Source organism: Carettochelys insculpta, chromosome 7 (genome assembly GCF_033958435.1).
Source record: "Carettochelys insculpta isolate YL-2023 chromosome 7, ASM3395843v1, whole genome shotgun sequence".
Taxonomy (NCBI): domain Eukaryota; kingdom Metazoa; phylum Chordata; order Testudines; family Carettochelyidae; genus Carettochelys; species Carettochelys insculpta.
Window position 1 is genome coordinate 2,564,723 of NC_134143.1, and position 23,342 is coordinate 2,588,064.

General features: G+C 55.2%; 4 non-coding genes across 4 annotated transcripts; 2 read left to right on the forward strand and 2 right to left on the reverse strand.

Moving 5' to 3' along the window:
* Nucleotides 1-1,477: 1,477 nt before the first annotated feature.
* On the reverse strand, nt 1,478-1,551 carry TRNAT-AGU (transfer RNA threonine (anticodon AGU)). Its single transcript has one exon. It is a non-coding gene; the product is annotated as a tRNA-Thr (tRNA).
* Nucleotides 1,552-5,577: 4,026 nt separating this feature from the next.
* On the forward strand, nt 5,578-5,650 carry TRNAA-UGC (transfer RNA alanine (anticodon UGC)). Its single transcript has one exon. It is a non-coding gene; the product is annotated as a tRNA-Ala (tRNA).
* Nucleotides 5,651-15,583: 9,933 nt separating this feature from the next.
* On the forward strand, nt 15,584-15,665 carry TRNAL-UAA (transfer RNA leucine (anticodon UAA)). The gene has a single exon. It is a non-coding gene; the product is annotated as a tRNA-Leu (tRNA).
* A 3,778-nt stretch (nt 15,666-19,443) lies between these two features.
* TRNAS-AGA (transfer RNA serine (anticodon AGA)) lies at nt 19,444-19,525 on the reverse strand. The gene has a single exon. It is a non-coding gene; the product is annotated as a tRNA-Ser (tRNA).
* Between the last annotated feature and the right edge of the window lie 3,817 nt (nt 19,526-23,342).

A 23,342-nucleotide genomic window follows, 5' to 3' on the forward strand; every position in this document is an offset into this window, starting at 1 on the left:
ATCCCCCACTGCTCTGAGCCCAGCTAGGGGGTCCCCTCAGCCCCGGCTGCCCCTTGCCAGCTGTCCTGGGCCCCTGCAGTGTGTCCCTCAGACCCTGTCTCTCCCACCCCTCCCCACTGCCCTGAGCCCCTTGTCCCCTCAGACCCTGCCAACCCCCTACTGCCCTTTTCCCCTCCTCCCTCAGCCATAATCCCTGGCTGGGTTCCCCCCACACCTGCCACCCCTCCCCACTGGCACCCGACCTCCCCCTCCCTTTCCATTGCACAGTCACCAGCTGAAAACTTTGGTCCTGCCCAGGGGCTGGGTGAGAACAGAGACAGCCTGTGGGTGCAGCCCCTGCCCGGGGGGATCCTGCCCCGCTCCCACCTGCACCATTCATGTCCCTGCAGGGGTTTTGCTCCCAGCAGGACAAGGACATTTCGAGGGGAAGCAAAGGGAAGCCACAGGAGGGGTCCCAGGCTGCTCCCAGGCAGTGCGGGTGCATCAGTTCAGCACTGGGGGCAGCTGGGGGAGGGGGAATTACCACTGGGGGGGCAGAGCTGGGTGTGTGCACCTGGGAGTGAGACTCTCCCTGTCGCTCACTAGCGTGGGGTGTCTCTGCAGTGGCAGGGCTGGGGCAGGAGCTGCTCCCGCAGACAGGGCAGAACGTGGCTCCTGCCGTCTCAGGCAACTGTGTCTGTGTTACAAATGTGCTGCAGGAGCTGGTTAGCACTGACCTGTCTGGAGAGGGCCAGGAGGCAGCACACACTGTGACCGGGATTCCCTCGTGCTCCGTGGCCCAGGACTTAGTGCTGAGCACTGGGCTGCACAGACCTGGTGGTGAATAACAAGAATCAAGGGTGTCACCTCCCTGCCTTAGTAACAGACAAAGGGCTTTGGGGTTCCTCCCATGCTCCCCAGGCCCCCTCTGCAGCCACCTCAGCTGTCCACCTGTCAGTGTCTGTTACTTCTTCCTCCAGAAGGACGGCAGCCGCCTCCTGCAGCTCTGAACTCTCCAGCACAGCCCAGAGGTGCTGCAAAGCAGGTGAGAGGCAGCCAGAAATATTTAGCCAGGCACCACTGGGTGCTGCTTTCCTAATCCCCACGTACCTGGGAGGTCCATGGCCAGGGGAGCCACAGAGCCTCTCTGGGAGTTTTCTCCTCACTCGTTTGGGTTTTGTCAGTGACAAACAAAAGGATGTGAGAGGAGAGTAACTCTCCCTCTCCTGCCCTGCCCCACTGCCACCTTCTGTGTGCACAGACAGCCCCAGAGAGCCCCAGCGCTGGGAGGATCAGACTCTGCTCTTGCAGCCAGAGTCGTCACCTTCCCAACACCAGTCCCAGCTCCCTTTGCCTGAGCTCTGCTCTGTGACTGGATAGTTTCCAATGCCCCTCTCCCATCAGCCTTTACCTTCCCCAGCAAGGGCCGGGATTGCCAAGGGAGGGCTCTTCTGTTCCCCAGACACAGGGAGGAAAATGTTGTTAAGGACTTTCCACAAGACACCACTGGGAGTTGAACCCAGGATCTCCTGTTTACTAGGCAGGTGCTTTAACCAGCTAAGCCCTGGTGCCCCCCTCTGGCAAGTTGTGTCTCCTGACAGAGAGGTGTCTGTATTTGTCTGTGTCCAACCAGAAACCAGCCCTGCAGCACTTTAAAGGTTACTGACCTAATTTATCAGGTGAGGTGCTTTTGTGGGGCTGAACCACTGTGATGAACTGCCCACAACCAGCCCTTCCCATTCCCCAGCACAGACATTGTGCCTGAGGGAAGCCTCCTCTCTCCCCACCTGCCCCAGTGCCAGGATCCCACCAGCAGAGCCTGGAGTCGTGCCCGTCCTCTGCTCCCCCAGCCTGAGTCCCCCCCTCACTTTCACTCTGTGCTCCCCACTCCCTCCTTTCTCCCTCTTCACACCCCAGGGGTGGGGCGAGGAGGGCCCAGCTGTGGGGCACAGTTATCTCCTGTCTCTCACGGAGGGGGGATGGGCTGCGCTGCCCCAGCTGGAGCTCGTCAGGGGGAGTGTTTGATGCAGCGTAACGAGAAGAACATTTTGCCTTTCTGTCTCCTTCTGCCCTTCAGTCCCACTTGTGACCCTCCACACAACCCCTTTGCTCTATTACCAGCCCAGTGCAAATCCCTGTGCCCTGGGGGTGGGGCTGACTTTACAGCTTTCCCTGTGTGAAACCTTTGAGCAGGGCCGGGGACTTGGCAGCCAGTCAATGGCCTCCCAGGGGCTCTTGGCTTTTCCAGGGGATCCCACAGGCAGCCCTGGCCCAGACTCCTCTCACAGGGACCAGCTGACCTTTGGATCCTCTTCACGACAGTCACTCACCTGCAGGGAGTGTGGAGCTGTGCAGACAGGACTGGCACTGGGGGCCCAGCTCAGAGGTGCCCTCGGGCCGAGTATCTCAGTGTCCTTAGCCCTGAGGAGAGAGATCTCTGCCCCTTCCCCACCAGCCTGGTGCTTCGGTGTCACCTCAGGCTGATGGTGCCGGAGTGGGGGTGCACAGGGGCTTGTGCACAGGAGACAGTTGTGCTGGTCACACTCCAATAGCAGAGCTGAGGTGTGACAATCTCCCCCCATGGACAGAGGGAGGGGCACCACAGGGCTGGGTGAGCATGGGCGGCGTGTGGGAAGTGAGGGGCACCAGAGAGCTGGGCTGGTAGGGGCTGCAAGTCATGAGTAAGAGGCTTCCCAGGGCTGTTAGGGGCTGTAGGTCAGGAGTGGGGGGCACCACACGTCTGCACTGGCGAGGGCTGCAGGTCTGTGGTGAGGCCCCTTCGTTTCACAGGCTCCCTTAGTGCAATTCACTCCCTGGGCAGCACAGACAGTGTGTGCTGGGGCCGAGGGCGGCTCTTCTGCTGAGTGTGAGCCCTGCTGTGTCTGCCCCACGCAGGGAGCTGGGGCTGGGATATGGTCCCAGGGGATTTGCCTCTTGCCCTGGGATCAGATCTGTGGCTCCCAGGAGGAGATGGCAGCTGGCAGAGGAGGAATCCAGGCCGCCTGAATTGGAAAGCCTCTGGGCTGCTTTAATAAGAATGGAACTGAGTTGATGCCACCGGCTCATGTAGACAAGCTCTGCAATGCAGCAAGGGACTTTCTGGGGTGCAGCTCACAGCACTGAGGCACATGCCCCAAGTCCCAGCTCCTTGCTCCAGGGACAGGCTGTTGCAATGGGCAGCCCTGGCTCACGCAGGGCCAGGTGGGTCTTTGAGCTTGGGCCATGTGCACCCAGAATGTGTGGCAATTTGAGCAGGGTGCTGTTGGCCATGCCGCCATCCTGGGACCGTGCTGTGGCTGGGCAGTTGTGGTTCGGGGTCCCCTGGTGGTGTGTGGGGCTCCCGGTCATGTCTGGTGCCACCACCCCATGTCAGGGAGGTTTTTGCCCTGTAGGGTATGTACCTGACCCTCCACTGCATGGTCGGGGGAACCCTGGTGGGTTGATGCCCAGCTGGTGCTTTGGGAGGGGAGGTCTATGAGGAGCCCCCACCTTGCTGCAGGACCCCTCCTCTTCCATCCCAAGGGGTGGCTGCTCGGGTGGGCTCTGGGGTGCAAGGTTGGCCTCCGGGATGGACTCCAGATCCAAGGCCTGCTGGGACTCCTCAGCTGCTGTGTCCAATGTGGTCTGGGGGGAGGAGGTGTTCTGGGGGCCCAGGATATCCCTGAGCTCCCTGTAATAAGGGCAAAGTGGTGGGGGCAGCCCCAGACCAGCTGACCAACTCCCAGTCCCGGGTGTAACCCTGCCACAAGTCCTTCACCTTGCTGTGGACGTGATCCGCAGTACAGGCAGGGTGACCCTGGGTGGCCAGGCCCTTGGCCAGTCAGGTCAATGCTTCTGCATTCCGCTACTTACTCCCCATCACATGGAGCACGTCCTCCTCACCCCAGAGCCCCAACAGGTCTCAGAGCTTGGCCTCCAACTGGGAGGGCCCTGCTGCTTTTTGGCCCCCCATTTGGCTGCTGGGAGTCCCTGGGTCCCCTTGGGGGGGAGCCCTGGGGGCTCTCAGGGGGCTGGCTCGATGCCTTGGTGCTGGGCGGTCGGGTTGAGGTCCATAGAGGGCTTCCAGGCCAGCACATGCGTGTGCTCCTGCCTGTATGCTCTCAGCTTCCTGCTACAGGAAATCCGGGTCCATGGTGCATTAAGGGCTGCTGTGCAGAGTGATCATAGAGCCCTGCAGGGCGTGGACAGCATGTCTCAACCCCTCGGCTGATTGCTGCCATGGAGGACCCCGCTCTTTTGAAGTAGTGGGACGCGGATCGTTGACACATGCCCTACCTTGACGTTCAATGTCGAAGTCGGGGGCTTTTCCCATCTTTGGATAAGAATAGTGATTTTGACGTCTCGCCACCTGACGTTGACTTTAACATTGAAATAGCTCATGGCGCGAGCAGACACAATGCGCTATTTTGATATTGTGCCGGTTACTTCAAAGTAACCGACGAGTGAATTGTTTCCAAACCAGGTTTCATTGGAATCGTTACCAATTAGAAAGCCAATCAAAAGTCATGCACAGCTCGAACGGTTCATGGTCTCACTTTTATCCCAATTTAACCCAGCTAAGTACACACAGGCTTATAACCCACACACATGCCCTCCCATCAGCACACTCCCCCGCTGGGGCTGGCCAGACCCCAGGGAATGTTGGGTGCTTGGTTGAGGCCAGCGTCCGACGTGCCCAGCACCCCATTGTGCCGAATGTCTGGATCCTGCCTCCTGTGGCAAACTAATGTACCATTTATCTTCTGAGTAGGAGGCCGTGGAGAGGAAGGGATGTTCAATTCATTGGTTGTACCCCTCAGCCCAGGTGGGTGCTGCTCATTCATTGGTCATATTCCTCAGCCCAGGTGGGTGCTGCTCGTTCATTGGTCGTACCCCTCAGCCCGGGTGGGTCCTGCTCGTTCATTGGTCGTACCCCTCAGCCCGGGTGGGTGCTTTCAAATAGCTCTGGCTCGTGAACACACCCGGGTGGGGCACTCCGAAAACAGCTCCACAAATAAATCACAGAAATGGCCAGTAATTAAAAGCATACAAATATGCCCTAGAGCCCCAATGTGAACCCCTCCTCCCACAGACACTGACTGTCCATCATCTCCTCTGCAGCTGCTCTCAGAAATGAAGCATCTGTCAAAGCAGCGCGTGCTACAGACCTCTGCAGTTCACAGAGCCACCCCTGTTGCATGTAGATCACCTGCCCATGCAGCTCAATGAAAGTCTGAGCCCAGGGAGGTGATACCTGGTCACAGGACACCAGGTTCTGCAAAGCCAGGCTGCCAGGCACCAGCACCCCCAGGCAGTGGTATTGTGATGCAGGCAGGGACTCCCTTACAGCCCTCCCACAAGACTGGAGCTGCACAGCTCCCTGTGCCTGCTGGAACCTCCCCATCCATAGCAGCCAGGCCACTTAGTCAAGATGCATCAAGGGCTCACCTAGAGCTTGAAACCGCCACCGTGGCCTTGTAAGCAGCTGTGTCTAAAGAGCTCAGCCAGCTGATAGGAACTGGTTTTACAAGTGTCATCTTAGGAAAGGAGCCAAGGGAGTGGCAGGGACAGATGGACTCAACAAAGAGGTGATGGGGGCAAAGCTTCTACTTAGCCAGAGGGGAATTAGCTCAGATGGCAGAGCGCTTGCTTTGCATGTAAGAGGTAGTGGGATCGATACCCACATTCTCCACTGAAAGTGGCTTTTCTGCAGCCTTTTCTTGCAAGGCAATGTGAGACCAGGCTCCCTTCCTTCTGCTTGGCTGCTCCCCAGGAAGCTCTCAATGTAGAGGGGGCATTTGGAGCTGTCTCTGCTTGGCTGTGTGCAATGGCACAAAAGAGCATTTGAACACCTTCTCTCCCACCTGCTGAGAAGAACAGCTCTGACCTGGAGGCTGAATTTGAAGGAGGAAGCCATGGCCATGGGCTGCCTCAGGTGAGAGAAAGTGGTGATGCTCATGTGAGCCATGGACCTAATATGGTGATGCCCCAGAGCGGGTAGCAGTGAGCTGTAGGTCAGTCATTGTGGTGGGCAGGTTCAGCACTGCACACGCAGAAGGTTCTGGAGTTGGGGTGACAGCTGTGGGCTCTGCTCCTCTGGGCTCTGTGCCTGTGGGTAGGAGAGCAGACAGGGCAGCTGCTGGTGCAAGGCCATGTGCTCTGGGTGAGCTGGAGCAGCTGAACTCAGGAGCAGGCAGCAGGCTGGGGTCCCTCCATGGGAAGGACGTTGCAGCAGGGGGTGATGGTGTTACCCTCTGCCAGGGAACATGGGCCATGTTAATCTCGTGATCAAGGCAGCGGAGGGAGGGGATAGGCAGGGTCTGTGGGGACATCTCTCAGGGGCCTGGGACAGGGGGTGAGGGGCAGCAGGGTCAGAGGGAATTCCCAGCCATGGCTCAGGGTAGTGGGGAATGGAAGACAAAGTGTGAGGGGGGGGATGCCAGGTTGGGGTTCAGGGTGGTGGGGGAGGGGCAGAGGGGATGCCCAGTTGGGATTCTGAGCAGTGGGGGAGGGGTAGCAAGCTAATTCCAGAGCCCCCGTGACCCTGCAGCTCCCTGTTCCTCCTTTCTGAAAGGGCCCTTGTGAGCTGTCACTGGGCAGGCCGGCTCGCTCAGTTGCTCATTCCTATGAGCAGATGGGAATAAGGGGCCTTCGAAGTAGGCGGGGTCCTGTCGAAAAGGAGCCCCGTCGGGACGAGACATGTGGCGGTGAGACGCGTCAATTTCGAAGTGCTGCGGCCGCCCGCATGCTCATGAGGGGTTGAATATGTATTTCAGCGCTTCATTAGTAAACTTCAAAATGGCCATTTGCATGGCCATTTCGAAGTTTTTGGCTAGTGTAGACACGGCCATTGAGAGTCTCCAGTTTGGTCAATGTGAATCGCAGTGAGGCATTGCTGGTGCATGATGGCATATATTATATTAGTAGATGTGAGCTAAAGGAACCCCTGAAAGTGTGCTTGCTCTTCGGTCCTGTGATGATATTTATGGTGTAGATTTGCGAGCAGAATTGGCAGCAAGGTTTGTTGCAGGGCTTGGTTCCCAGTTTAGAGTTACTGTGTTGTGACCTTTTGTTACTTGCTGGTGACATTTTGTTTCAGGTCGGCAGGCTGTCTGTAGGCAAGGACAGGCCTGCCTCTCAAGGGCTGTGAGAGTGAAGGCTCATTGTCCAGGATGGTTTGCAGATCACAATTGATACATTGGAGAGGCCTTCGGCAGTGGCTCTATGTGACGGCCAGTGGGGTTCTCTTGTTTTCTTTGCAAGGCCTGTCTTGAGGCAGGTGGCTTCTGGGTACCCGTCTGGCTCTGTCAATCTGTTTCCTCACTTTCTTAGGTGAGTATTGTAGTTTGAGGAAAGCTTGGTAAAAGTCTTGTAGATGTTTGTCTCTGATGGATCAGAGCAAATCCGGTTGTACCTTAGTGCCTGGGTGTGCGCAATGCATCGTGTAGTCTGCTCTGGATGGAATCTGGAGGCGTGTAGATAAGCATAGAGGTCTGTGGGTTTTTGGTATCGGGTGGTATTTATGTGACCATCGCTTATCTGCATAGTAGTGTGCAGGAAGTGGATCTCTTGTGTGAACTGGTCCAGACTAAGTTTGATGGTGGGGTAGAAACTGTTGAAATCCTGGTGGAACTCTTCAAGAGCCTCCTTCCCAACCAATGAAGCAGTTGTAGATGTCCTTGGTCTTTCAGCGAGCGTTCTCTGCTATTAATCTTAGTGTCTGAATATGCTCTATGGTACTTTTATCTTTCCCAAATCCCACTTACTTGCCTGTTGGATGTTCCTTTATCTTTGGTCTCAGTCTCTCCGTCAGTACCAGCAGCAGCAGCTTGCCTCGGTGACTTGTTAGGGAATCCTTCTGTGCACGTCCTTTCTTGTGTATTGTCACCAGCGCGGATGTTGTCCTTTCCTTAGTGGACTTTCCTTCCTTCCGTGCTACGTTACATAGTCGGTGTATTTCCTGACTCATACTTTCTCTGCTGTATTTGATCATCTCTCCCATGATCTTATCATTTCTAGGGCATTTCTTTTTCTTTAGTTGTACCACTAATTTTTCTACCTTTTTCCTCGAAATATCAGATAAAGCTCTGCTGTCTGCCCACACCTGACCCCCTGCCAGCCCCCACACTTGGGGCTACCCAGCTTTGATGGTGTTTAGATCTTATAAGGCACCGGAGGAAGCTCAACTTGTGCTGGGTGGAGTCACACAGACCAGGCAGAGCTGTGAATGACTGAGCCCAGTAGCACCAGCCCCCCTGCAGATCATGAATCTCCCTCCAGGCAGGAGGAAGTGTGGGGAAGGCTTTGGCAAAGAGAACTCAAGTGCAGCTGGTGTGTGTGTGGGAGGGGGGTGGTTGGTTTGGCTTTTGTCTAAAACTGTGACATGTGATAGCCATCTGTGGACCTAACCTCCAAATATTTATTGAGCTCTTTTTTAAACTCTGTTAGAGTCCTGGCCTTCACAGCGTCCTCTGGCAAGGAGTTCCACAGGTTGACTGTGCGCTGTGTGAAGAAAAGCTTTCTTTTATTAGTTTTGAACCTGCTACCCATTAATTTCATTTGGTGTCCTCTACTTCTTATATTATGGGAACAAGTAAATAACATTTTTGTAATCACTTTCTCCACACCATTCATGATTTTATATACTTCTATCATATCGCCCCTCAGTCTCCTCTTTTCAAGACTGAAAAGTCCCAGTCTCTCTAGCGTCTCCTCATGGCTACGTCTACATGTGCCCCAAACTTCGAAATGGCCACGCAAATGGCCTTTTCGAAGTTTACTAATTAAGCGTTGAAACGCATAATCAGCACTTCATTAGCATGCGGGCAGCCGCGGCACTTCGAAATTGACGCGCCTCGCTGCCACACGTCTCGTCCAGACGGGGCTGCTTTTCGAAGGGACCCCGCCTACTTCGAACTCCCCTTATTCCCATCCGGTCATGTCCACTCTGCCCAGCTAGGCCCATCTGCATGCGTCGGGGCGAGCGCCTCCCGAGCGGATGCCATTTCAGGGAAGAGGCAAAAGAAGAAAGTGGAGATTCTGTAGCCCACTGGGCTCTCGTGTTAGCCAGGCCTGCAAAATGGCTCCCGCTTGAAAGCAGACAGAAACACGGCATCTCATCCTTGCTCATCCCTTTTCTCTTCTGGCAGGCGCTTCGGTTTCTCCCGCCGGCCTGTGCTCTACCATCACCTCCCGGCCCAAGAGAACGCCCCTTGGTGCCATCGGGGCAAACTAGAGGCAAAAGGCCAATCAGCTCTTTTAAACAGCTTTCAAGCTTGGCCTCCTCTGCCCTTGGAGGCCAGCTTTTCCCCCGGCCTGTTTTCCTATACTTGCCAAAGAGGAACTAGAGGAAAGAAGCAAGTGCCACTAAGAAAGATGGCGTGGCTTTCGGCTCAAGACCCAGCGCCAAAGCTGCAGCTGAGCCCCTGTTGCTCTCCTGTCGCCTCCGCTCAAGCTCCAGGGGAGAATCCAGCCCTCGATGGAAAAGGCTGGACGGGACATTGTCTGTGGGTGTCCAGCAAGGTGAAGGGAGGGCTGGTCATAGTGTGATGGACCTCAGTGGGAATTTTGGGAAGGCCAGCTGGGGCTTCCGAGCTGGGTGTGCGGCTGGGTTTGTTGGTTTACATCACAGTGGTTTTCTCTTCTGGGGTATGGTGCTTTTGGGGGGGGTGGAACTCTTAGCCCAACATCACACCTCATGCAGGAGCCGTTGCTCTTTGTGCCAAGGCATGTGGCTGGGATCCAGGACTCAGGACCCTTTCCCCAAATGTACATATTCCCCTCCCACCACACACATCTGACCCTGTTCCACTTCAAACTCTGGAGCGTTCACTTTCCCTGGCTGGTGCCTCAAACGGCTTGCATATGTGGGGGCTTAGCTCAAGTGGTACCTCCTCCTCTTTCAGGTGAGGCGAGAATCGGTTCCATGTCCATATCCTCCCACTGCTGGTTTTCCTTTCCCAGGAGCCCAGAATTGTCAGCCTGCAAATGTCTCTCTGTTCTGTAACATTGGCCTCCCTCTTACTAAAACCAGCCATGACAAACTTGTTCAACCTAATTTTGTAGTACAGACATAGCCAGAGGCATTTGAACCAGGCTGAATGGGATTTCTCGGGTGCCACACGAGTCTCTGCTAAAGTGTGTCTGTGTTTGTTTGGCTTGAGTAGTGGATTCCTGTTTCCATAACTTTCTTGCTTCCTCGAGAGGGAGTTCTTGAGGCCAGAAGACCTGGCAAGGAAATGAGAAGCAGAGAGAGCCAATGGAGCTGCTGTGGAGTTCTGGTGCCCTTGGGAGAGTGATCCTGCTGCTCCTACTTGAGTAAGGAGCGCTGTGCAGTGAGGGCTGGTAGCTCTGGGAGGCTGGGTCCAGGGATGTCCAACCCTCACCTGTTCTGCTTTCTTCCTCATTGGTTTTTTTTTCCTTTCATGAAACTTTAACACTTGAGGGATAGTGGGGAATAACAGCCGAAAAGGATCTGGGAGTTGGAGTGGACGAGATGCTGGACAAGAGTCAACAGTGTGCCCTTGTATCCAAGAAAGCTAATGGCATATTAGGTTGCGTGAAGAGGAGCGTTGCCAGTAGATCCAGAGAACTGATTATTCCTCTTTATTCAGCTTTGGTGAGGCCGCATCTGGAGGACTGTGTCCAGTTCTGGGCCCCCTTTTACAGGAAGGATGTGGATACATTGGAGAGGGTCCAGCGGAGGGTGACCAAAATAATTAGGGGGATGGAGTATGTGACCTATGAAGAAAGGTTGAGGGAATTGGGACTGTTTAGTCTGCAGAAGAAAAGACTGAGGGGGGATTTGATAAGAGCCTTCAACTTACTGATGGGAGGTTGCAAAGAAGCTGGCGAGAGGCTGTTCACAGTGGTCACGGATGGCAGAACACGGAACAATGGACTCAAGTTGCGGTTGGAAAGGTCCAGGTGGAACATTAGGAAAAACTTTTTCCACTCGGAGGGTGGTGAAGCATTGGAATGGTCTCCCCAGGGAAGTCGTGGAGTCTCCATCCCTGCAGGTGTCTAAGTCTCGCCTTGACAAAGCCCTGGCAGGGCTGATCTGATGGGTTTGGTCCTGCTTCGGGCAGGGGGCTGGACTCGATGATTTTTTAGGTCTTTTCCAGCTCTTTTGTTCTACGATTCTATGATTCTACGACCACACACACTCAGAGCCTCCTACACTCACACGTTTACCCAGATGAACCCCCACTGCTTTTAGTGACAGCTCTGTGGGAAGCTTTACGATATATTTCAACAACAGAGAACAATTTTTCTCTTCTGAGCTGTGAAAACTACGTCTTTCTAAGGCTACGTCTGCACAAGCCAAACACTTCGAAATGGCCATGCAAATGGTCATTAACAAAATGGCCCACTCCATTAAAGTGCCGGCTGACAGCTCAGCAGCTCCAGCTCTAGCAAGAGTTTATCAGATTCACATTGTTGTGCCAGTTCGAGGGGACTGTAACTGCACCTGCTGAGTCGCATGGGAGGGAAACCGGCATCCATTGCATCTGTGAGCTCCAGCTCAGACAGAGAACTTCTGCCTGGTTCGTCTTTCTCCTGCAGGTTGTTCAGGGACAGAGCTCATCAGCGCCCTTGGTAAGAAGCTGTAACATTTGCAAGTTCACCCTGGTTGTTGACACAACTTTTTGTTTCTGCCGCTGCCTAAAGCAGGGTCAGCCAGTCAATCAACTGCTCTGGGACGCTGCCAATAGGGCTGCAGAAAGGAGTCTCAGCTCGGGGCTAGACACCATGGCGAAGCGGACAGGGCGCTGCAGACAGGGGAGTTTCGGAGGCAGAGCAAGTGATCCTGCCGCGGCAGAAGCTACCAGGTGAGAGCGCTGGCTTTTGGGGCGGGTGAGTGAGTGAGTGCGTGAGTGAGTGCGTGTGCTTAACTGTTTGAATTTGAACTGCCATTTTGATTTCAGGTGGGTGAGTTTCAGTTTCAGTTTCTGAGGCGGGTGGGATACCTGCCTCACCTTTGTTCCCTTGATTGCCTTCATCAGCCTTCCCCTGTGTGACCCCCAGGGGGAGAGCCTGACCCAGGCCAGTCGGCTTTGAAAGTCAGAGGCAAGGGCGACCAGGGGAGAGACACGGACAGGGAGCTGCAGACGGGGACATGAAGAGGGAGTGTGACAGAGGGAGGCCTACGATGGCTAGGAAGACCCCCAACACCTGTGCGAACACGACTCCTGTCTCCTCCACCTGCGCCTGTAGCCAGACAGACTGCCTGGCCGTGGATGCCTCTGCCCAGATGCTGGTGCGGCTTTGCAGGGACTGTGGCTTGCAATTCCCTCTCACTGATATCCAGGCTGGGGGCACCATCCAGCGTGAAAGGTGCCTGCTGGTGGAATCTCTCAGGCGGCAGGTGGGAGAGCTACAGGAGGAGGTGGCCAGGTTGAGGAGTACCCGACTCCACGAGCAGCTCCTGGACAGTATTCATGTGGAGACAGCTGAGGTCACTGTCCCAGGACACAGGACGGCTGATAAACCACTGGTGGCGGAGGAGACAGATCGGGGGGACACTGGCAGCTGGTTACTGCTGGCAGCAGGCAGTGTTCCACCCCTGCTCCAAACCCTCCCACCATGGTACTAGGAAACCGTTACGCGCTGTACTTGATACAGGAGACAAAGAATCGCCCCACACAGCAGAGGAGAAGCCTCGTGCCCCCACGGCTGGGAAGTCTGCTGCCACCCCTGCGAGGAGGAAGTGCAGATTAGTGGTGCTCAGGGACTCTCTTCTAAGGGGGAAGGAGGTGCCCATCTGTCGCCCTGACAGTTCATCTCGGGAGGTGAGCTGCCTGCCGGGGGCCCATATCCAAGACATTACAGAGGTGTTGTCGAGGATTATCCGTCCCTCTGACTACTATCCTGTGCTTCTTATCCACGTGGGCACTAATGATACGGCAAAGTGTGATGCTGAGCAGGTCAAGAGCGACTTCAGGGCTCTGGGGGCACGGGTGAGCGAGTTTGGGGCACAGGTGGGTTTCCTTCCAGAAGATCCCCGCAGGCCACACGTCTGCACATGTACTTCGGAGTCAGGAAGAGCTTCTTCTGGACTCCGAACCATGTGCTGATATGCTAATGAGGTGTGGAAAATTTGCATCCATGCCGCATTAGCATTTTCCAGATAACTCATGAACCTGAGGCTTCCAGAAGATGCGGCACGTGTTGACACAGCCAAAGGCTATGTCTGCACAGCAGCATTATTCCTGAGTGAGGTATTCCAGAAGAGGTGTTCCAGAATAGCCGATTCCAACATAGCACAGCTACACACAATATCAAAACAAAAAGCAGTCAAGTAGCACTTTAAAGACTAGCAAAATAGTTTAAAGTGCTACTTGACTGCTTTTTGTTTTGATAGTGTATAGATTAGCTCGGCTTACTCTCTGTTACTACACATAATATGGATTTCAAAATATGGCTCAGCTATTTTGACATACAGCAGCTGCAGACACCGAAGCCTATTCTGAATACAGTCATTGGAAGGATTGTGGCTTATTTTGAACCAGGCACTATTCCCTCTCTACACAGTCCCTATGTTAAAAGAGCTTTTTGAAATATTCAAAATAGCTGTAGTCATGACCCCAAGACACACTCAGCCAGGGCTCTGCTCTCTCTCTCTCGCTCTGTTTCCTTTGACATCGTGGCCTAAGGCAGGAAAAGTCTCTTCTTGTGCTCAGCTCTCGTAGAAGTGAAGAGAGGAGAAATTGGTATTTCCATCATCCTCAGAGAGTGGAAGAGGATTTTCTTCTCTTCAGTTCTATCCCCACCTGCCCAGAGAGGAGAGAAAATAACCCTTCCTCAGCTGACTGTCCCCCTCAGCACCTCTGGGGCACCTGGCATTGGCTACTGTCAACAGGCAGGACACTGGGTTAGAGGGACCTTTGGTCTGACCCAGTATGGCCGTTCTTATGTCTTATGTCTTTCCACATCAGCTCTATCTGTGCACTGGGCCTAGACATGAATTACGTATATCCAGGGGACGGTAAGGAAATGGGGAGCTCAGCGTTCCTGTTCCTCACTTACACAAGGACAAGAGATGGAGGGTCAAAAAGGTGATGGGAAAAGTGTTACTGAGATGGGGGAGGGGATGGTGCGTGTTGAAGGGCTGGATGGAGATTTCTGCTTGGAGAGTTCTGATTCTTCACACCTGACACTTGTCTAGGCAGGGCAGTCGGGGCAGGTGAGCATCAGTCACGAGATTGTTCTCACATGAAAGGGCACCAGAGGCTCTCTGTAGTTATTTGGAAAGAACAGAAAGAGGGGAACTGCTGGCTGGGTATTAAATATTCAGGATTTTTCTGCTGCCAGTTTTCTTGACAAGCCGGCAAACACCCACAGCCTGGTGGTGACGGCATTTCTACCACTACTCCACTGGAGCAGAGCAGCCCCAGGAGGCCTTGAGTTGCCTCAGCCCCCAGGAGGCAGCTTGATTTCACTCTTCTCCTCCCACTTCTCATTTCCATGTGGGTAGGTCTGTTTGGAGACACCTGAAGCTCCTGGTGACCCCAGCTGCTTTGCTCTCCCCTTGTCCTGGGCCCCTTTGACCACATTACAGGGGTTGCACAAAAGCTGCCTGAAAGCTTTGGCCAACAGTTCTTAGCTCACACCAAGCACCACAGGTTAAAACTCCAACACCCCCCATCTCACCAAGGAGCAAATCATCCCTGCTCTCCAATTCCAACAGAGCACTTGCTGGGGGGAGAAGAAGTAAGAAGCAAAGCTGTGCTAGCTGGGAACTGAACCCAACCAACTGCATGGGAAGCAGCCATGCTAACCACTACACCACCAGCACCTCTTTGTGGGTTGGGAGGGGGGCTAAAAGGGCAACATGCAGAAATATGAATTACTGACCATGTGGTTTCCACCCCACCCCGGTTCTTTTTTCATTAGTTGTAGGCATCCTTCGATCCCAAGGGATCCTGGGTTTGCGCCCCAGCTGGACTGATTCGCGCAGTGTCTCCTGTGGCTGTGCAGTCCAAGGCGGGAGTGGCAGTCCTTTCCGCACAGTGAGCAGCAGGAGGCAGACGTCGCTCTGGTGTCACGGGCACGGACCTCTCTGAGGGCTCTCCTGCCTTCCGCTTCCTTCACCAAGGTAGTTTCATACATAACAAGCGCTTCCTTCACTCCCTGTTTCCAGACATGCCTGTCTGAGGCGAGCGAATGCCAGGTGTTCGCACTGATGGAGAGAGCACTGAGGTCACACTTGCACGTGTCCTTGTAGCGCAATTTAGGTCGCCCTTTCGGCCTCTTTCCAGACGCCAGTTGGCCGAAGAGGAGGCACTTCGGTGTTCGGCCATCCGTCATGCGTGAGACGTGGCCCAGCCAGCGCATACGCCTCTGTTTGAGAAGGGTGACCATGGAGGCGGTGCCCTCTCAAGCACTGCGCTATTGGGGACCTTGTCCTGCCATGAGATACCGAGTATGTGCCTAAGGCAGCGCATGTGGAATGTGTTGAGCCGCTGCTCTTGTTTTGAGTGCAAAGTCCATGTTTCACTGGTGTACAGCAGTGTGCTCAAAACACAGCTATCAAGTGACAAGTTGCCCCAGGGCCAGTGAACCTCCTTCTCCCCCACCGAGCATTCACCAGGGTCTCTGGCCTTCAGGGAAAAATAGCCTTGGAGCTGTGATGGCCGAGTGGTTAAGGTGTTGGACTTAAAATCCAATAGGGTTTCTCTGCGCAGGTTCAAATCCTGCTCACAGCGAGGGCTGTGTTTTAGCCACATCCTGGAACCAGGACACTACAGCAGCACACACCCTGAGACACTGCCCAGGGGCTGTCTGTGACCAGTGTGTGGAAGAGGCCAGGGGAGACTGTGGTTGGGTCACTGCTCTGGCTGCTGCTGGGCCCAGCTGAAGGCTCAGCAGGTCGGTTTGGCCATGCCCATGCACATAACCCTGAGGCTTCCAGGTTACATGTTGGGCAGCTTGTGGCTGGGACAGAGGAAACACAAGCCACATATCACCAGGAAGGTCAGAGGAAGGCTGCACCTCTCCCAGGTTCCTGCTCCTCCCCTCTGGGGTCACCTTTTGACAAGCAGAGCTCTGAGAAAAGCACTGAATGACCCGCCCCAGCTGGGGGTGTGTTGTAGAGGGAACATCAGGCCTGCAAACTCCCCAGCACGGCGTGGAAGAAGGCTTCTGAAGGCTTTGTATGTCTGTGACCTGCCTTGTAACACCTCCCGTCCTGTTCCTTTGTTTTCTCTTGGTCACAAACTTTTCTTTCCCACACTGCAGGGGTGGGCAGCAGGGGGCCTATTGGGGTCAGAAGAGCCCTGTGTACATGCGAGTGGGGAGTTTAAATCACTTCTCTCTGCACCAGAGCCTTCAGCAGGAGAGACACGGCATTTCCAGGGAGGGCTGGCCCAGGCTCACAAGACCACACCAGCATCAGGACTCCAGGGATCTCTGGGCACACTGCCAAGTTCCAGTGCACCAACCGATTGCCTGAACCCTTCCATCCGGCTGGGCCAAAGACCTGGCTCCAACAGGCGCCAGTCACCCCACTCACTCTCGTGCAGGACAGGAGAAGGAAGCAGCTCAGAGAGCTTTAGGGCTGTGCCTCAGTAAGGCAGCCCCAGCAGGTGCCTCTGACATTGAACTCAGACTGGAGGAAGCAGAGCCGTGAACAATGGCTCCAGCCCTCCCCACTGGCCCCTTACCCTTTGGGGCTGGCTGGCATTGCCCTCTGGACACCTCTCACCCTCAGCTGGCAGCATGGACTGTGTCCTCATTGCTTCTCTGGAGATCCTGTGTCTCCCAGGACTCCCTCTCTCTGCCTGGGGCTTTCTCAGCACCTGGCCCCACAAAGCTTCCACCAGACAGATAATCTGCTTTCCAGGCCCATTCCTGTGGCTATGGGCTTAGAACCACAGAATCCTGGGGCCGGAAGGGACCTCAGGAGATCATTGAGTCCAGCCTCCTCCCCAAAGCAGGAGCAACCCCAACTAAATCATCCCAGCCAGGGCTTTGTCAAGCCAGGGCTTAAAAACCTCCAGGGATGGAGATTTCACCACCTCTTCAGGTAACGCATTGCAGTTCTTCACCGCCCTTTTGGGGAAAATAAAAGCAGTAGCAGACCTGTGCTGGGCTATCACTGCTATGACTTGGATTTGAACCAAGGTTTCTACAGCCACAGTGCAAAGTACTAACCACTGTACGATCATGGCCAGCTAGGGAAGTTTTTTAGTGAGCTTTCCTTTCTAGGGCATCACCCCACAGTCTGGAGCCTGGCCCACTTCTCCAGCTGTAGGCAGGACTTGTTGGGCTCCAGGGCACAAAGCAAATTAACAGCCAGCTGCCCAGAGAAGGACTTGAGCCCTTCACTGCCACACTAAGAGCCTGTTGCTCATCCAACTTCTGCTGGTAAAGGGGGCTTTTCCTTTTGGCCCTCGATACAAGTGCAGTCAGGGCAGCATTAGAGGAATGTACAATATTAAAGAAGCCCACATTGGAAAAGGCTGGGGGAGTTGCCTCAGGTGGGAAGCAAATGGTTCTGTCTTTTGCTGCACATCTACATAACACACGTTCTCTGTGCTAGAAAGTGCCTCATTCTTCTGGAAAGAGAGAACCCTCGATCTTTTTACAATGTGTCTCCTTTGACGCAAATAGAGCCCTCAGTCTACTACCTATCCTCCCTGCTCCTCCAGAATACAATGACCCACAGCTTAAAAAGGCGAAAGCTGTGTCTACACGTGCACGCGACTTCGAAGTAGCGGCACTAACATCGAAATGGCGCCCGTTGCGGCTACACGCGTCGGGCGCTATTTCGAAGTTACCTTCGACGTTAGGCGGTGAGACGTTGAAGTCGCTAACCTCATGAGGGGATCGGAATAGCGCCCTACTTCGACGTTCAACGTCGAAGTAGGGACCGTGTAGACGATCTGCGTCCCGCAACGTCGAAATAGTGGGGTCCTCCATGGCAGCCATCAGCTGGGGGGTTGAGAGACGCTGTCTCTCCAGCCCGTGCGGGGCTCTATGGTCACCGTGTGCAGCAGCCCTTAGCCCAGGGCTTCTGGCTGCTGCTGCTGCAGCGGGGGATTCAGGCTGCATGCACAGGGTCTGCAACTCGTTGTCGGCTCTGTGTATCTTGTGCTGTTTAGTGCAAGTGTGTCTGGGAGGGGCCCTTTAAGGGAGCGGCTGGCTGTTGAGTCCGCCCTGTGACCCTGTGTGCAGCTGTGCCTGGCACCCTTATTTCAATGTGTGCTACTGTGGCATGTAGACGTTCCCTCGCTGCGCCTATTTCGATGTGGTGCTGCGCAACGTCGATGTTGAACATCGACGTTGCCAGCCCTGGAGGACGTCTAGATGTTATTCATCGAAATAGCCTATTTTGATGTCGCAACATCAAAATAGGCTACTTCGAAATAGGCTTCACGTGTAGACGTAGCCAAAAATTATACAACACACAAAAAGTTTAACAAAATCACAGCATCATCCACACAGCACAGCAAGTACATTTGAAAAAAAAGGTGTTAAACAGCAAGCAACATTCAAGAAAATACACAAAAAACTGAAACTATTAACACACATCAACCACAAACTGGAAAAAAATTCTCACATGTCCCTTTGCATAGACAGCTTAAAAAACAAACAAACAAACAAAAATTATACAAGCAAGGAAGAGAAAATTACAGGGAAAATTACACACCAAACCGGCTGAAGGAGCTGGAGCGGGGGGAAAGCAAGTTCTTCTCACATCACAGTGATGACACAGACAACCCACAAAGCCTCCCCTTTGTGCAGCCCATTGCCCAGAGGTGCTTCCAGACGAATTTCGGCCCCAGAACCAGAGGCTCCAGGAGCAAAGGCAGCTTGTGGATGAGGGACTCTGGACACACCACGCAATGCATTGTGGGTATGCAAAGGAGCATCACTGACTCTGCCCCAGAGAGCAGAGGAGCTGGGGTCTCCCAGCTGTGGCGGCTGCCCCTAGAACAGGGGTGATGACAGTTTTTATGCTGTGCCCCCTTTTTGGCCCTGCACTGAGCTGGTCCCCACAACCTGTGGGAGAACCATAGGAAGGGAGACTGGCCTGTGTCGGGTTGTGTAGATCAGTCTATTGCTGTTGGGGCAGAGAGGAGATTGTGACTTTCATTCCCCCTTGGGCAAGTGTCTGTCCCTTTCCCAGCTGTGTACTGCACAGCTCAGGAGCTGGGAGAGACCAGAGCCCCTGAGCCAGCCTTGGGAACAGGCCCTTCCCTCAGAGGCAGCTGCCCTATCACTGGCTGCAGCTGAACCAGGGCTGCCCACTCCTTGCCAGGGCATTACACAGGTGAGTGTAGCACTGTGGGGCTGACATAGGAGACAGGCTGGGCCCAGCAGCAGCCAGAGCAGTGACCACACCCCAGGGTCAGCATTTCCCCCAGGCACAGACTCCCCTGACCTCTTCCACACACTGGTCACAGACAGCCCCTGGGCAGTGTCTCAGGGTGTGTGCTGCTGTAGTGTCCTGGTTCCAGGATGTGGCTAAAACAGCAGCCTTGCTGTGAGCAGGATTTGAACCGGCACAGGGAAACCCTATGGGATGTCTAGTCCAACACCTTAACCACTTGACCATCACAGCTGTGAGATCACCTTTGCCCCCCCCCAGGCCAGAGACCCTGGTGAATGCTCGGTGGGCCGAGGCTGGTAAGGAACACTGCCGGACAGCTGGGGGGGTTTGCTGCCCTCCCCTTTCTTCAGCCCCGGCCACCTTCAAGCCGTCTGAGGTGTGTCAGGAGCCCAGCCAGGGGACGCAGATGAGGGCCCCTCCTGGAGTGAGACGGAGTTTAAGGACTTCTGACACTCTGGGGAATGAGGAGCTGCTGCTCCACATGACTGGCTGGTGCCAGGATGCTGCAGCCTTCAGCCACCTGTTCTCTGGCCTGAGCTCCGAGGGTCACCCCACCTGAACAGCTGAACTACTGGGGAGAAAAGTGAAGGAACTGTGGCAGGCCAACTGCCAGGCCCAGGATGAGGCCAGCCACCCGAGGGGCAGTGGCCGCTACCTGCCCCACTTACAGGAGCTCAACGGCCTCCTGGGACCCAAGGAGGCAGCACTGACCCTCCATGTCCTACAAACCACCAGGTCAGATGGCGCTTGCCAGGGGGCGGCAGGAGGTGTCAGGACCTGTATCAGGCGGCAGCTCCCACCCAACAGGCACAGGAACAGAAGCCCAGAGCCATGACAGGGGTTCCAGCAATGGGGCCCTCATCATCTCTGTGTCCTCAGAGGTCTCCATCTGGGCCCCCTCCACCAGGGCCTCCCCTGAGTTCCTCTAGGGACACCAAGGTCGGTTTCGTGCATGTTGGACGCCTGGCACAAGGGGAGGGGAGGCCAGCAGTGGCCCACTCACACAGCCACCAGCTCCAGTCTGGATGCACCCCACATGGCCGTGCTCCCTGAGCCTCAATGGGGGCCTCATGCAACACTCAGCACCTGGCCCTGTGGACAGCACCACAGGCTGCATGCCCAGGGAGGGAGGCTGACCTACACCGCATATGTCCCACCCACGCAGGGACCCCCCAGCCACACAGATCCCTCAGGGACCCCGGACAGATGGGGGGACAAGGTGGAGGGGGGCACACAGCCCCCAGGGCCAGGTCATGGTACTGATGGCCTTTCCCTGGGTCCCCTTCTGTCTCCAGAGCTGCACCATCCAGTGGCCAGACAAGGCCTGTACACAAGCCAGAAAGGCCCACACCAGAGGGCGAGGGGGCTGGAACTGCACCCCTAAGAGAGCCCACATGGGGCCAGTGCTGGGGCATGTGCTGGTACCACTGTGGGGAGGAGGAAGCTGCTGCTGTCACTGCTCACACCACCCCCCTGCAGGACATGACTGCTGTCACGCAGGAGAGGCTGGTGATGGAGCAGGAGGCCTGGGGGTGGGTGGCAGGCAGCCTGGACACCCTCACACAGGCTGTGACCACGTGCCTGGCTCAGCCTCCCACCCCATCAGCAGTCCCTCCCACAGGCCCTGCAGCTCCTCCCTCCACACGTCCCTCACAGTGTCCCACAGTTCCCCCACCCCTCCACCCACAGTCACTGACATTGCTGCCCTGCTCCCCCCAACCTTCCCCCATCCCCTCCCTCCCTTCCTGTAGCCCCCAGTGAGCCCAAGCCTGAGCCCACTGGACCCCTTCCTTGTCCCCACCTCCTGATGGTCCCAGCTCCATCCCAGCCTTGTGAGAATATGGACTGTGGCCTCCCACCCGCTCCCCAGAGCCCTTTCTGAGTTCTGTTACCCCACCCCCTCTCCAAGACCTCCTCTAAGTTCCATTGCCCCCACTGCCCACCCCAGGACCCCATTGTCTATAGTCCCCCATCCCTCTTGTTAATCGTTTACACTTCTGTTTATGCAGTTTGGAATCCATTGCAAGAGTTTCATGAAATACTTTCTTTCTCAACACTCCCTGTCCCTGGTGTCTATTCGGAGGCCAGGAGGGTATGGGAGTGTCGGGGGGGGGCGTTAATAGTGAGAGGTGGGTGCGTGGGAAGGGAGTTGTGGTGCTGGCTGTATGTTGGGGGGTCACATGGGCCCCCGCACAAAGGCCTCCCAGAGGAACTTACTGACCTGCACCCTGACCCTCTGTGCCTGACAGCATGGGAAAGCAGCCAGCTGCTTGGAGCCGTGGCCAGACCCAAAACCCACCCCTGCATGAACGGCTCTTGCTTTACCTCCACAGTGTTGTGGAGGGAGCAGCATGTACCCACCACATCTGGTACATTGCGTGGGATGACCTCCAGTATCCTGAGGGGGCCCTGAAAGTGCCCTTCAGCCACCTAATATTGCAAGCCCAGTTTAGGAACTAAATAAAAACGTCCTGGCTGGGCTCAGTGTGGCCCATGTAGGGCCCACTCAGCCACTCATGCAAGGGGTAAATGGCATTGGGCATTATATCGGGGGGCTAGTGGTGTCCCCATTTGGTAGCTCCCAGGCTGGGATGGATGTCTTCTCCTGCATGCTGCAGCAGAGCCATGAGTTGGAAGATACGGGCATTGTGGGCTCACCCAGACAAACCCACACAGAATGCCATAAATTGCCCCTTGGTGTCCACGCAGGTCTGGAGCACCCCAAAATGGTACCCCTTGCAATTGATGAAGATGCCTGTGCTGCATTCTGGGGCCTGGATAGCAATGTGGGTCCCATCGAGAGCTCTGAAGCACTTGGGGAAGTCCAGCTTCTCAGCACCCATGAGGGTGACTTGCAGATCGCAGACACGGACAACCCAGTAAAGTAGGTTGTTTTTGATTGCCCAGAAGACCTGAATGGTGTGTGGGGAGAAAATGTCCATGTGTGCGTGGTGGGGTGCTCCATGCATCCCCTTCCCCTCCTGCCACCAGGTCCCAGCCACCCCACCCTGTCCCTCTCCCCTGTCTCTGAGGGTCCCCCTTGCCTGGTAGCCCTCCTCCCCGTGGTGAGGAGGTGCCCCAAGCATGCCCTACCTCCAGCAGAACAGCCACAATGGTGGCCCTGCCCACCCCCAATTGATGGCCAAATGACTTGTGGCTGTCCAGGGTAGTGAGCCTTCAAGTAGCAATGGCTACCCCCTTGTGCAAGGGGAGTGTGGGCGGCACATGTGTGTCATGGTGCTGGGGGGCCGGGGAGGGCCAATGACTTAACTCCAGAAATCGCCTCTTTGTCATACTGAAGTTGTGGGGCAGCGGGTGTCGTTCCAGTCCCCCAGAACCAGCCTGTCCCATCACTCGCTGCTGGAGGGTGGCAGCTCGGAGCAGTGCCTACAGGCTGACCATGGCCTGGATGGGTCGGGCACCAGGGAGTCTCTGGGGGCCATTGTGTGCCACCAAGTGGCTTCTCCATGTAGTTGAGTTCTCGGTGCTCTGGGTACAAGCCAGCCCTTGGCATGTGCAGAATGAGTGTGTTTTGGAGGAGCCCTTTAAAGGAGCACCAGGCTGCAGCCCCCAGAAGGGCTTATCTGCCTTGCTAGCGCAGCCACGGCATTTTCTGGCCCTTTTCTCCCAAAAGAGCACCCGGTGACATGTGGCTGCTTCCTTGCAAACCAAGGGCCTGGTCTTTTCAAAGAGCGGCTCACAATCTCCTTTCGCTTGGGGCGTGTGGACGCTCACTTTCGAACGCTGATCTCTCAGAAGGGGGCTTTGGAAAGTTTGCCTTTTGACATCACACTGTGGTGTAGACTCACCCAGCCACGGGGAAAAGGGTAGAAAAGCAGAACCAGGTCCCCACGTGAAGATTGCAGCATAGTGTAACAAAGGAAATGTGTGTGTACATCAAAAAAGGATAAAATTCTTTTAACAACTAAGAAACAGAAACTTTTAAACACCATTTTCACTCTGTCTGCTTCTGAACATTTCATGGAAAAGCAGCTAACGCAATTCTCCTCACTCTAAAAACTTGTTTTAAACTTTACAATAAGGACCA